Here is a 13,293-nt window from a genome sequence, read left to right as displayed (position 1 = left end):
CACTGATTGCCTCACATTCAGGGACATCTCTAGTCATCCTCATTCATGTCTGACCACTTCATAGGAAAAAGTGAGGATGGTAACTTTGCACAGAATCCCCTCACTCAAATCCAGTTCATGGGCATCAGCTTTCTGATGTCATGGTCTTCTTAGAGAATGAAGAACAGAAGGAGTCCAATGACTTTTAAGTGATCTTTTTTTCAGCTGTTAATTTTGATATCACATATCTTATATTTTCAATTTTTTTATTTTTAAAATATTTATTCTAAATTTGGTTATGTCATAATCATTGATTTCTATTTGGGTCTTTCCTAATTTTCAGTGAGACCATTACTTGGGAAAGTTTTGCTACTTTCTCTTCTAAGTCTTTTATATTCTCTAATTCTTTACTCCAGAGCTTTCATTTTTCATTGTTTGCTCAGTTGGTAGTCTTGGTGGAAAGTCCATTTTTTCCCCCTTAGATTCTGTCTAATTATGGAGTAACTCAATCCTTTTAGAGTAGATGTTCTTAACCTTGGATTTAACTTTTTTACATATTAACTTTAAAAAAAATTATTTAAGGCAATGGGGTTTAGTGACTTGCCCAAGGTTATAAAGCTAGGCAATTATTAAGTGAGCTCAAATTTGAATTCAGGTCCTCCTGACTCCAGGGACAGTGCTCTATCCACTGCACCACCTAGCTGCCCCTGTATTAACTTTTTGAGAGAGAGAGAGAGAGACAGACAGACAGACTGTTTGTGTGTGTGTGTGTGTGTGTGTGTGTGTGTGTGTGTGTGTGTGTGTGTGCCAATAGGCTCCTTTCCTGTGGCAAAGCACCTGATGCTGATTCTATTCCAACTGCGATTTACAAGGTAGGAGGTCCATTGTCATACAAAAACTGACTGAAATTTTTCAGGTGATATAACATGAAGAGGTTATCCCTCAGTAATTCAAGGATTCCTCCATTCCCCATCTCTGTAAAGTAAAGGGAATAGATTATTCTGTGACAATCACAGGGGAGTTTTTCTCTCAGTCATTTGATAGCAAGATTCTTGTCTGAGTCCTCCTCAATAGGCTGATTCTTCACCAGGTCACCCACCTGAGAGCCATTTTGACTTCAGAAAGAGTGGAGGAACAGTCAATATGATGTTTTCTGCCCAACAACTCCAGGAAAACTACCAGGAGCAAAACGAAGGTCTGTATACAACATTTGTAGATCTGACCAAGGTCTTTGATACAGTCAGTAGTGAGGGCTTATGGAAAATTATGTCAAAATTTGCTTGCTTGGAGAAGTTCATCATTATTGTATGTTAGTTTCATGACACAGGCTTGTCCCCAATCTGGATAGTGGATGATGCTCTCATGATTTCTGGGTCACCAAGGAAGTAAAAAAAGGCTATGTTCCTACTTCCATGCTTTTTAGCATGATGTTTTCAGCAATGTTTTCAAGCATGATATTTTCAGCCATGCTATCAAACATTGCTTCAGGGTCAGCCACCACAGATGGTAGATTCTTCAACTTGAAAAGGTTTACAAGCCAAGACCAAAGTGGAGGGAGTGCTGGTACATGATCTTCAGTTTGCAGATTGAGTTTGCATTGAGTACACAATGCAGCCTCTGAAGCTGAGATGCAACAAAATATGGATCGATTCTCTGCTAATTGTGCTAATTTTGACCTAACAATACCAAAAAAATAAGACAAACCCACAGGTGCTCCATCAACCAGTACCCCACCCTCCGTAGGTAGAATCATTGGTTACAGCAATTGGAGAAAGTTTGAATACTATGAAGAAGTTCATGTACCTTGGCAGTGTACTTTCCAGGGAGTACACATTAATAATGATGCATTGCCAAAGCTAGCTTAGTATTTGGGAGGCTCTGAAAGAAAAAAAAGAAGAGGTATTAGACTGGCTACCAACCTGAAAGTCTACAGAGCCCATTGCTGTATGCCTGTGAATCCTGGGTAGTCTACCAGCGCCATGCCAGGAAACTGAATTGCTTCCATTTAAATTGTCTTAGGAGGATTCTAAAAATCACCTGGCAAAAGACACCAGACTCTGAGGTTCTTTCTTGAGGTAAACTGCCAAGCATTCAATTGTTACTACAGAGAGAGCAACTCCAATGGGTTGGCCATGTTGTTCAAATGCCAAAGGTACATCTGCCAAAAAAAACCCCTATTTTATAGAGAACTCACAAAGGGTAAGCCTTCAGAGGGAGGGATCAGAAAAAGGCTATATATATTTATCTAATTATCTAATTATGTATTTGAATGTAATTGGTTTTCTTTGTAATTCTACGTATTTTATTTTATATTTAAAACATTATCCTGACAAGAGGTCCATGGGTTTCACCAGACTGCCAAAAGTATCCATGATACAAAAAAATTAAGTCCCCTGTTTTAGGGTTTTTCTAGTTCTTCAATAATTTTAGGTACTAGTTTACGTTTTCATCTTTTACTTATCTCTTTTGTTTTTGATATGAGTCAGGTCCGTGTATTCTTCCTTGTGACTTCCATCTTCTAGAGTTAGTACCTCAGGTCCTTGAAATTTTGAGCACTGGATCTTTTGGGCTATCTCTGGTGTCATTTCACACAGTGCTAGGGACCTTCTTGTTTTTAGGTCTGAGTGCTGAAGTGCCATGCTGGTTGTTACCAAACCCTAATGTTTCTCACTCTGCAGCTTTTTGACCACAACGCTGGATTTTTTTCAGGGGTTTCATTTGGACATGGAAATTACTATAACAAATATTTATGTTTTAACTGCATTCCATAATTCTCATTTTTGTTCTTTCCTCTACCATTTCTCTAACAAGTTGGTGGTTTCCCATACAATCAACTGACTTAAGAATGATTGCCAAATAAGCAATGTGTAATTTCTTTTTTAAAAAGTTTTAGGGGTGGCTAGGTGGTGCAGTGGATAGATAGAGCACTGGCTCTGGAGTCACTAGTACCTGAGCTCAAATCTGGTCTCAGACACTTAATAATTACCTAGCTGTGTGGCCTTGGGCAAGCCACTTAAAGCCATTGCCTTGCAAAAAAAAAAGTTTTAGAATTCTTTTTTCCCCATTAGTAAGCACTAATTCCCCCTCTTTCTCTCCCCGAGTCTCTCATGATCCAAACTGGAAGGAAAAAAAAAGAAAAGGAAAACAAAATCTTTGTAATATGCATAAACAAAACAAATTCCTACATTAGCCATATCTAAAATGTAGGTCTCACTTTACAACTTGGGTCCATTATCAATCTGACACAAGCTATGTGACATGCTTCATCAATATTCTTGAATTATGGTCAGTCAAGCAATAGTTTCCCAACCATGGAAGCAGAGCTGCTCACTGATCACAAAACTAGCAGAGAGACAAAGCAATAGCTTTGACACCCAGAAGACAGCAGCATAGTCATCACCAGAGAGTATTAGCATCAGAAGCTAGACTTGCCTTGACCACATATGCATCCTCCTTGCATGTAACCTTGGTCACATAGATGCCTGATACTTGGTTTTCAGATTAAATGATCTCTACATGTATACATACTCATATTTGAGTTGTGGAAATTCAGGGGTGTATTTCTTATGTATATAGGTGGATTTTCCCATATGTTATGTTATAGTTTTTGATTAAAAGTTTTTATCTTTGAAATAATGCACACTTGACTAGGAAGTAAAAATTTAAAAACATGAATGGCTTCTATGTTTTTGACTGAATGCTGAACCCAAACTATGCCCCTAATTCAATAATATTTGAGATGTTTCTACCCCTATGGAGCAAATGCTTGGTTATAGCCCTTACCTACTCCACTTAAAATAGAATATTAGCCACTCTTTGAATGGAATCAATAAGATTTCAGATTTTGTCACAAGAACCATGTTTATATGTTTAGCATGTCAATACGTTTAAACAATTCACAGTCATGCTATCTTACTTGGACACACCTTACATACGTATTTATTTTGTCTATACTCACAAAGTGTTCCCCTATAGAACAAAAGTTTCTTGAGAGCAGTGACTACATCCTTTCTTTGTATGTTCAGTTTCCAGCACAATGATTTCCACATAGTAGGAGCTTAATAAACACTTTTGGATTTTTGATCAAGTGTGTCTCATCATTGCTCTTCTATGCTGGCAAAAATGCTCTATAGGTGTGGGAGGGGAATGGCAAATGAGAATAGGGTTCAGAACTTAATGCACAGCTGGGGAACATCAGTTCCACATGCACTACAGGAGTTAAGTACTAACTCATTTTCTAGTTCACAATCATTGAGTCTACTAATTTTTTCCTTTCAGACTCCCAATATCAGACTTTGAAATGATACTTATAAAGAACCAGACTTCCAAATGGGGAAGGGGTTTCAATTCAACATCCTAAAGAAACGACTGTCCAAGCAGTGTTTTAAGACTAGAGGAGGCAGCTCATTAACTGAACTGACTATAAACATTAAGTAATGAGGTATGAGATGGGAATACAAAGACAAAAATGAAATAGTTCCTAACCTCAAGAACTTCTATTTTAATGGAGGGAGCAAAAACATGCATATTAATTACATACAAAAAACGGCAAATAATTTCTGGCAAGGGATAGAAGCAACTGGGGGGAATCCATATGGGTTCTCTATTAAGAGTTAGCATTTGAGTTGAGTTTTGAAGTTAGCTTGGGATTGTAAAAAGCGGCTTTAGAAGGGAGTTCCTTCTAGGCATGGGGAGATAACAAATGAGTGTGGTTGCTTGTACAATGAGTCCTTAAAAGTAGTTAACAGCAAGATTATGAAGGGCCTTAAGTGCTGAACAGAACTATGTATTTCAAGAGAGCCACTAGACTTTGTTAAGCAAGAGAGTGAGGGCAGACTTATTGACATTTAAGGAATATCAATTTAGCAGTGTTGTAGATGTACTGGAAAATCAGAGTGGAAGCTGAGAAATCATTAAGAAGCTTCCTGTTAATGCTTCTGATAAGGGCCAGAAAGAAGATGGTATTCTTATGGATGGAGAGAAGGGAAAGGATAAGTGATATATTGTGGACGTAGATGATTTGACAAATATAGTCAAATGAGCAAATACAGACTTCTGAAGCATGTTATATATATATATATATATACTTATTTTTACAGCTCTAATTGTTAGGAGATTTTTCCTTACATCAAACCTATAGTTCTTCTATAACTTCCACCTACTATTTCTGGAACTAAGTAGGAACTATCTTCCACTAGATAGATCTTCAAATACTTGAAGTTGGCTATCATATTTTCTCTAAGATTTCTCTTCTGTAGGCTAAACACCCTCACAGTTCAAGTGATTTTCATATAACATGTTATATGGTACCCAGAAACTGAGCACAGTACTACAAATGTGGTCTGTCCTTTACTGATTCTCATCGCAATCAATGATAGCTTTTATTATTTTTGTTGACCATGGCACAAACTGACATTTTTTTTAAAGAGGTGTTTTATTCTTACACAGAAATACTAAATATTAAACAGTCAAAACACAACACAATTAAGAAGTTTAACAGAATCCAGTAACATAACTATCATTACAATAAGCTTGAAGGTCAGTATTTAAGCATCATCATAACAGTTTTCCAAAACTACAAAGAATGCATTTTAAATTTCATACTGGTACTGCACTTGGGTAACCCTTCTAGACACTCCTTTACTGATAACATGGGCCAATTCTTTTGTCAGTAGTTATACTGTCTTGATACAGCTTTCTCTGTCATCAGTCACTTCTGCTTTAGGGTTCACCATAGCTTTTATACTTGCAGGCCTCAAGAGACCTTTGGACCTTTTGAATTTACAAAGTCAATGCTAGTCTTAGACACATGCACTATGAGATATGTGTTTACCTAAGAACTGGAAACAACAGACACAAGAAATAAAGGACGGCCACATCTTCATGGCCGCATGGGGGCCAGGTGGGATTCAGGACAATTGCCCCTTCTCCCACCCAACTCTGGGGACCCAGCTGGAACCAAGTCGAGATGATTTACAGCTGGGAGGGAAGAAAGCCCTTTTCTTCTGTCATCTACTGAGCTCTTTTGGCTCTGTAGAAATTAGGGGATTTAAAAAAATCAATCAGCAAGTACCTATTAAGTCCTCCCTATGGGTCAGGCACTATGCTAGGTGCTGGAGATACAATGAAACAGCAAAAACAATACCTGTCTCAGATTACATGCATAAATAAGTACACAAAAAGTAAAAATATAGAGTTGATGGAAAGGTCATCAACAATCCAAGTTTTTCCTTATTGAGTCACCTAGAGCCAAAGTTGGCCTCCCAAGATACATATGTGGCATTTTGGAAGCAAATACATCTATATTCTGCATAACTTACACTGCTGATAATTATCAAATACAGAAGCACAAAATCTTAGATGGAAAATGATTCATGGCATCGAGTTCAACAGAATCCCAAATATATGAATTCCAACAAGTGAAAAATCAAGCTTTTGCTCAAAGACCTCCAAAGAGAGGGAACCCATTACCTACTAATAGAAGGCATTTGGGAGCAAAAAGAGCAGGCACCCAACAAAGAGGGAAATGGAAGGGGTCAAAGGAGCTTTGATGGCCCCTCTTTCCTCAAAATAGTATACACACACACACACACACACACACACACACACACACACACCCCTTACTAAAAAGGAATTGGGGATTATGGGAGGCATCACTGGACTAGGGGCTGAGCTGCTTCTCCTTCTGGATTCCTCATCGACAAGGACTGCTCCTTTGTCATCCTTTCAGATCAGAGTTTAGCTTTCTTCCACTTCTCCTTTGCTCTCCAATTTTCCAAGAGTATTTGTCACAGGCAATGGCTGGGAAGAATATCAAATATAGTACAATGAAAAAACCTAACTTGGGAGGTTGAAGACATTCCAATTCTATTTCTGCCAGTCACTCCTAACTGCATATGACCTTAGAAAAGCCACTCGACTATTTTGGGTTTGTTTCCTTATCTGTAAAATGAGGAAATTAAGACTAGATGAACATAAACTCTTCTTACATGTTGTCATCATAGGCAAGGAAAAATGGGAAAATAAAATAACAATACAGCTTCTTGAAGGCAGGGTCTTTTTATGGTTTTCTTTGTGTCTCCAGCACTGGACATATAATAAGCACTTAATACTTGCTGAATTGAATTAAATGGGGGGGGGGGAGATATAGGCAGGATAACACACTCGGGAAACCCTATATATATACTAAGAAAGGTCAAAGGGATACAAGAATCTCCTGATAGTTAGGAGGGGAAGGAAGGAAAGTAGAAACCTAACACTCAACAACCCTTCCGCAGGGTTACTCCATCGGGGCACGGAGTGTGCTTCCCTTTTAGGCTTTAAGTTGGTCCAGGATTTAATAAGGACCCTGTACAGTCTGTACAAAGAAGAGCAGGAAGATGAGACCCGTCTCATCGATGCCAGGGAAGAAAGCTGTCCAGGAGGCCAGGGGGGTTCCGGCAGGATGACTGATGTGATGGAGGGGGAGGGCAGTGCGGGCATCGGGAGGCTGCCTTTGGTGGGCTCCCTACTTAGATTTTGTTCACGTGGAGGTGGCTGGGGGCTGTGATCCGCGAGGGGATGGAGGAAGAGGGAGGAGGCTTTCCTGCCCATCCGTGCCAGGCCTGGCAAGCCCGAACCTGGCGTTGTCATCCGCTGGTCGCAGCCGATCAGATTGGGCGGCTGCCAGCTGGTCCGCCTCCTCGGGGCTTGGCCGGGTCCCTCGGATGCCCCAGGCGCGCCCGGGATCTCATCACACAAAGGAGCTGGCGCGGGCATCACGGGAGCTTCGGGGGCAGAAGCAGTTCCCGGCGTCCCGGGCTCCCTGCAGGGGGCGGGGCCGGGGGCCCCCCGCCCCCCGCCCCCCGCCCCCCGCTGCTGCAGCACCCCCGGGGGCCCTCTCCCAGCCGGACCCGTCCCCGATGGCGCGGGGAGCCTTACGATGCGCAACATGGCGGCGGCGGCCCGGGCGGCTCTGGGCTCTGCACAAGGGCGCGGACTCCTCCTCGAAACCGAAGTGGCAAAAAGAGACGGGGCTGGGGGGGGGAGTCACCCCAAAACTCTCCCCCCCCCCGCCCGGCGCGGCCGTCCGCTGGGGCGCCTCGGGGAGCGGCGGCCTCCGGCACCCGCAGCGGCCACCGCGAAGCGGATGTGCGGCCGGGGGGAGGGGGGGGGGGCCGGAACAGCTAAATAGCCCGGCGACGGCCGTCACGTGACCCCTTAAAGGGGCTTCGGCGAGCCGGGCCCGAGGCGCCTCCGCTGGAAGGCGGTTTCCGGCTGACCCTCGGCAGCCGCCGTCGTCCGGAAGTGCGCAGCCGTCGCCGTGGAGACGGGCTACGGATCTCAGGAGGGCGGGGGCGGAGGAGACCGCGCCACAAAGACAACGGAAATAGGTTTCTCTCCCAGCTAGGAAAAAAAAAATCGAGCCCCACCTTGTCGCGTTATATATTCTTCCAGACTCAAATGCAGAATTTTCTGTTAATAAATCTAAATCTCACCTAATTTGACTTAGCCCTTCTTCCAACCTGCCAGGAAGTTTTCCGTATGGTCCGGCCGCGTCGCAGCGGGTCAGTTTCCCGTGTACTTGACAAGAATGACGTCATGGCCACCCCCGGGCGCTGCTGGAAATACTGACTGGGGATCCGAGGGGAGCTAAACGAGCGCTGACAATGTGGGGGTCTGGCCGTTGGGAAAGTTCCCAAGCCGCCTCTTGCCCAGCCCATAGCTAAACCATCTCCTAAGAAGAGCATGAAAGACTTTGTTAAAGACTTTGCTAAAAGCTGGGTAAATTAAATATTCATCCAACCGTGTTATCCAGTGCAAATGGAAAACGATTTTAATTTGCCATGAATTTTCATTTTATAAAAACCTCTTTATTGCTATTCATTTTTTTTACATCACCTGCAATTCCTTATCTTTCACCACTTCCCATAGAACCATCCTTTACAATGAGTTAGGAGATAAGCAATTCATCAATACCAAACAACACACCAAAAAAGTCTGTCTTTACACAGTTATTACTTCTTTAGAGAAAAGATGTTGGCATGACTTTTTTTTTTTAAGGCAATGGGATTAAGTGACTAGCCCAAGGTTTTTACAAGGCAAATGGGGTTAAACCGATTTGCCAAAGGTGTCAAATAACTTCGTAATTATTAAATGTCCGAGGTCACATTTGAACTCAAGTCCCCCTGACTCCAGGGCCGGTGCTCTATCCACTGTGCCACCTAGCTGCTCCGTGGCATGACTTTTTTTTAAATTTTTTTTTTTTGCAAGGCAAATGGGGTTAAGTGGCTTGCCCAAGGCCACACAGGTAGGTAATTATTAAGTATCTGAGACCGGATTTGAACCCAGGTACTCCTGACTCCAGGGCCAGTGCCTTATCAACTACGCCACCTAGCCGCCCCCACATGACCTTTTTTTTAAGAAAGATTTTGAGTTTTACAAATTCCCTCCCCTTTCTTGCTTCCCACCCCCCACCCTCCACAGAAGGCATTCTGTCAGTGTTCACATTGGTTCTATGTTATACATTGATCTCAGTTGAATGTGATGACAGAGAAGTCATATCCTTAAGGAAGAAAAATAAAGTATGAGGTAATGAAATTACATAATAATATAACAGGTTTTTTTTCCCCTAATTTGACAGTAACAGTCTTTGGTCTTTGTTCAAAGTCCATAATTCTTTCTCTGTATGCAGTTGGTATTCTGCATTGAAGATAGCCCAAAATTGTCCCTGGTTGTTGCACTGAAGGGATGAGCAAATCCATCAAGGTCGATCAACACCCCCATGTTGCCCTTAGAGTGTACAATGTTCTTCTGGTTCTGCTCATCTCACTCAGCATCAGTTCATGCAAATCCTTCCAGGCTTCCCTGAATTCCCATCCCTCCTGATTTCTAATAGAACAAGAGTGTTCCATGGCATGAACTTTTTAAAAACTCATTATCTCTCCTACCCACTTCCTCTATAACATTGATTTAAAACACAATAGCTATCAAAATGTGCACAGTTCAAAACAAACCTCCATATTAGCCACGGCTTAAAATGTGTATTTCATTTTTCATCTTAAGTCTATCACCTCTCTGACAAGAGGTGAGTGGTTTCACATGCTGCATTTAAGACTCACGGTTTATCATTGAATTGTTCATAGTTCTGAACTATTTCAAAGTTTATTTACAATATTTGTCATCATATGAACTGTTCTAGTTCTTACTTCACTTTGATCATTTTATAGAGGTCTTATCAGATTATTTTGAAATTACTAATTTTGTAATTTCTTATGACAATACTATTCCATTACATTTATATACCACAGGCACCTCCTTAGTTTCCACTTTGGAACTACTACAAAAAAGGAACTACTATTCATCATATGTCCTTTCTTCTTTTATTTCTTTGGGATATATAGACCTTATAGAAGCATAGCTAACTCAAAGGCTATACTCAATTTAGAAATTTTTAGAAGTGCAGTCATTTCTGCTACAATTTGATATATAAGTTCTATTTAATAATACCATGTAAAATTGTACAATAAAACTCTTTATGGGAAAATGGAATTAGGGGCACAAAACTAAAAAACTTGCCAATGACATAAAAAAATAGGAACCTGATAAAAACAGTGAACAAAAGTTTTATACATGTTAAATGTTTAAGAAATGTATAAATACCACAGTAAATAGTGACATCATCCCTATTTACTGCTTCACCTAGTTGGAAGATGGGGTAGGGAGGGTGTAATACATAGGAAGCATGACCCATCCTCCATAGCTCACTGTTCTTATTGCACCAGAATATACATATATATATATATATATATATATATATGTAAGGTGCTTTACCTTGATAAAGACCTGAAGTTTGCTTGTAGAAGTGAATATGAGAAGAGTTTTAGTTTGTGAGTAAAGACATAGAAGAAAGATTATCTAAAACTGGACAGAAAATTGTAACTCCAGATGTGAATTTCTGTGGTTTATTGTTGTCTCTTACTGTCTTTAATAGACTAAAAAAAGGGTATAAGAAAAGACAAAATTCATATTATGCTCAAATTATTACATAATATATCAAGTTGGATCAAATTTTTATTTTCAAAACAAGCATTATAGTAGAACTAATTATGGTTCCAAATTTTCTTCCAGAAACAGTCACACCCAACAATGTACTAGTAAATCTGTTTTCCTGCCAGCCTATCAACATTTGTCATTTTTTGCTTTTTGCTTTTGTGACCCAATCTGAGAGATATGAAAGGAGCTCTCAAAGTTGTTCTAATTTACATTTTTCTAATTATAAAAGGTGAAGCATTTCTTATATATTTATTGATAGCTTGGATTTCTTCCTTTGAAAATGGAATATTTCATTTAACTATCTATTGACTATGGTTCCTTTTCTTATAAATTTAAATCAGTTTCCTTCTATATCTTGAATATGAAATACTTACCAAGGAAATTTGTAAATATTTTCTCCATTTACCTGTTTTCCATTTGATTTTAAATTACATTAGATTTGTAAAAACTTTTAAATTTTACATAATCAAAATTATCCATTTAATCTTATGTGATCCTTACTAATGATTGTTTAATCATGAACTCTTTCCTTATCTATTTGTCTGAAAGGTAATTTCTTCCTTGCTCCTCTAATTTGTTTATAATGTGACACTTTAGATGTGGGTCATGTATCCATTTAGAGGTTGTCTTGGTGTATGTGGCTTAATTTCTGCCACATTGCTAATCAGTTTTCCCCATATGTTTTTTTCAAACGAGTCCTTCCTCTAGTAGCTAGAGTATTTGTTTAATGGAATAATATGCTTACTATATTTGTTTACTTCTATATGTTATATATTTAATCTGCTACACTAGATGTCCTCTCTATTTTTTTAACCAGTATCAAACTATTTTGATGATTAATGCTTTGTAGTATTTGTTTGAGTTCTGGTACTGACAGACCTACTTCCTTCACAATTGTTTATTTTTTCATTTTAGATTCTTGACCTTTTGTTCCTCATAAATTTTATTACTATTTTTTCTATCTCTATAAAATATTTATTTGGTAGTTTTGTTAATCGAGTGCTGAATAAATAAATTCAGGTTGAATTGTCATTTTTTTATATTGTCTCAATCTTGAGCAAATGGATGTTTTTCTATTTTGGTCTGTCATCATACAGAGTGCCTTATAATTGGATTCATATTCCTGACTGCATCTTAGTAGAGACATTTCAAGTTATTTTCTATTGTCTATAGTTATTTAAAAATAAATATTACTTTCTACTGCTTCCTCAATTGTGTGTGTGTGCTTGTGTGTGTTAATATAAAGAAATGCTGATATGAAAGAAATGTGAATATTTAAATTCTGTAACTTTGCTGAATTGTTTTCATTAATTTTCTTACCTATTTTTCAGTTTTCTAAATAAATCCTCATATCACTTGCAAAAATTGATAATTTCATTTAATTGATTTTATGAATAACAAGAATTTCAAAAATCATATGATTGTATCAATAGATGCAGAAAAAGATTTTGATAAAATATAACTTATTCCTCATTTAAAAAACCCCATTAGGGCAATGATCAACCTTGATGGACTCATTCATTTCATCAGTGCAACAATCAGGGACAATTTTGGGCTTTCTGAAATGGAAAATATCATCTGTATCCAGATAAAGAACCGTGGAGTTTGAACAAAGGCCAAGGACTATTTCCTTTAATTTAGGAAAAAAACCTGATATATTATTGTCTGATCTTGTTATCTCTTATACTTTATGTTTCTTCCTTAAGGATATGATTTCTCTCTCATCACACACAATTAGGATCAATGTAGACTATAGAAACAATGCCTTCTGTGGGGGTGGGGGAGGGAAGTAAGATTGGGGGGAAATTGTAAAACTCAAAATAAATAAAATCTTTAAAGGAAAAAAAATAAAAAACCCATTAAAGTATGGATATAAAGGTATTTTTCTTTAAAATGTTAAGAAGGATCGGGGCAGCTAGGTGGCGCAGTGGATAAAACACTGGTCCTGGAGTCAGGAATACCTGGGTTCAAATCTGAACTCAGAGACTTAATAATTACCTAGCTGTGTGACCTTGGGCAAGTCACTTAATCCTACTGCCTTGCAAAAAAACAAAAAGATAGGAAGATAGATCAGTGGAATAGCATAGGCATACAATACATAGGAGCAAATAATTAGAGTAACCTTATGTTTGACAATTGTAAAAGTTTAAGCTTTTGGGAATAAGAATTCATTATTTGGTAAAAATTGTTGGGAAAGTTGGAAAGCAGTCTGGCAGAAAATGAGCATAGACCAATCTCTTTGCATCATTTTCCAATAAAAATACATGTATTCATTTTTTT

At 39.0% G+C, this 13,293-nt stretch overlaps 1 long non-coding RNA gene across 1 annotated transcript; it reads right to left on the bottom strand.

The window, feature by feature from the left end:
• Window positions 1-5,394: 5,394 nt before the first annotated feature.
• On the bottom strand, window positions 5,395-8,249 carry LOC141498258 (uncharacterized). Its single transcript, XR_012471594.1, has 2 exons — window positions 7,900-8,249; window positions 5,395-6,780 (listed from the first exon to the last, which is right to left on the bottom strand). It is a non-coding gene; the product is annotated as an uncharacterized LOC141498258 (long non-coding RNA).
• Window positions 8,250-13,293: the final 5,044 nt, after the last annotated feature.

Source organism: Macrotis lagotis, chromosome X (assembly GCF_037893015.1).
Source record: "Macrotis lagotis isolate mMagLag1 chromosome X, bilby.v1.9.chrom.fasta, whole genome shotgun sequence".
Classification (NCBI taxonomy): Eukaryota; Metazoa; Chordata; class Mammalia; order Peramelemorphia; family Peramelidae; genus Macrotis; species Macrotis lagotis.
The sequence above is the reverse complement of the archived record's forward strand: the minus strand, read 5'-3'. Positions and strand labels throughout refer to the sequence as shown.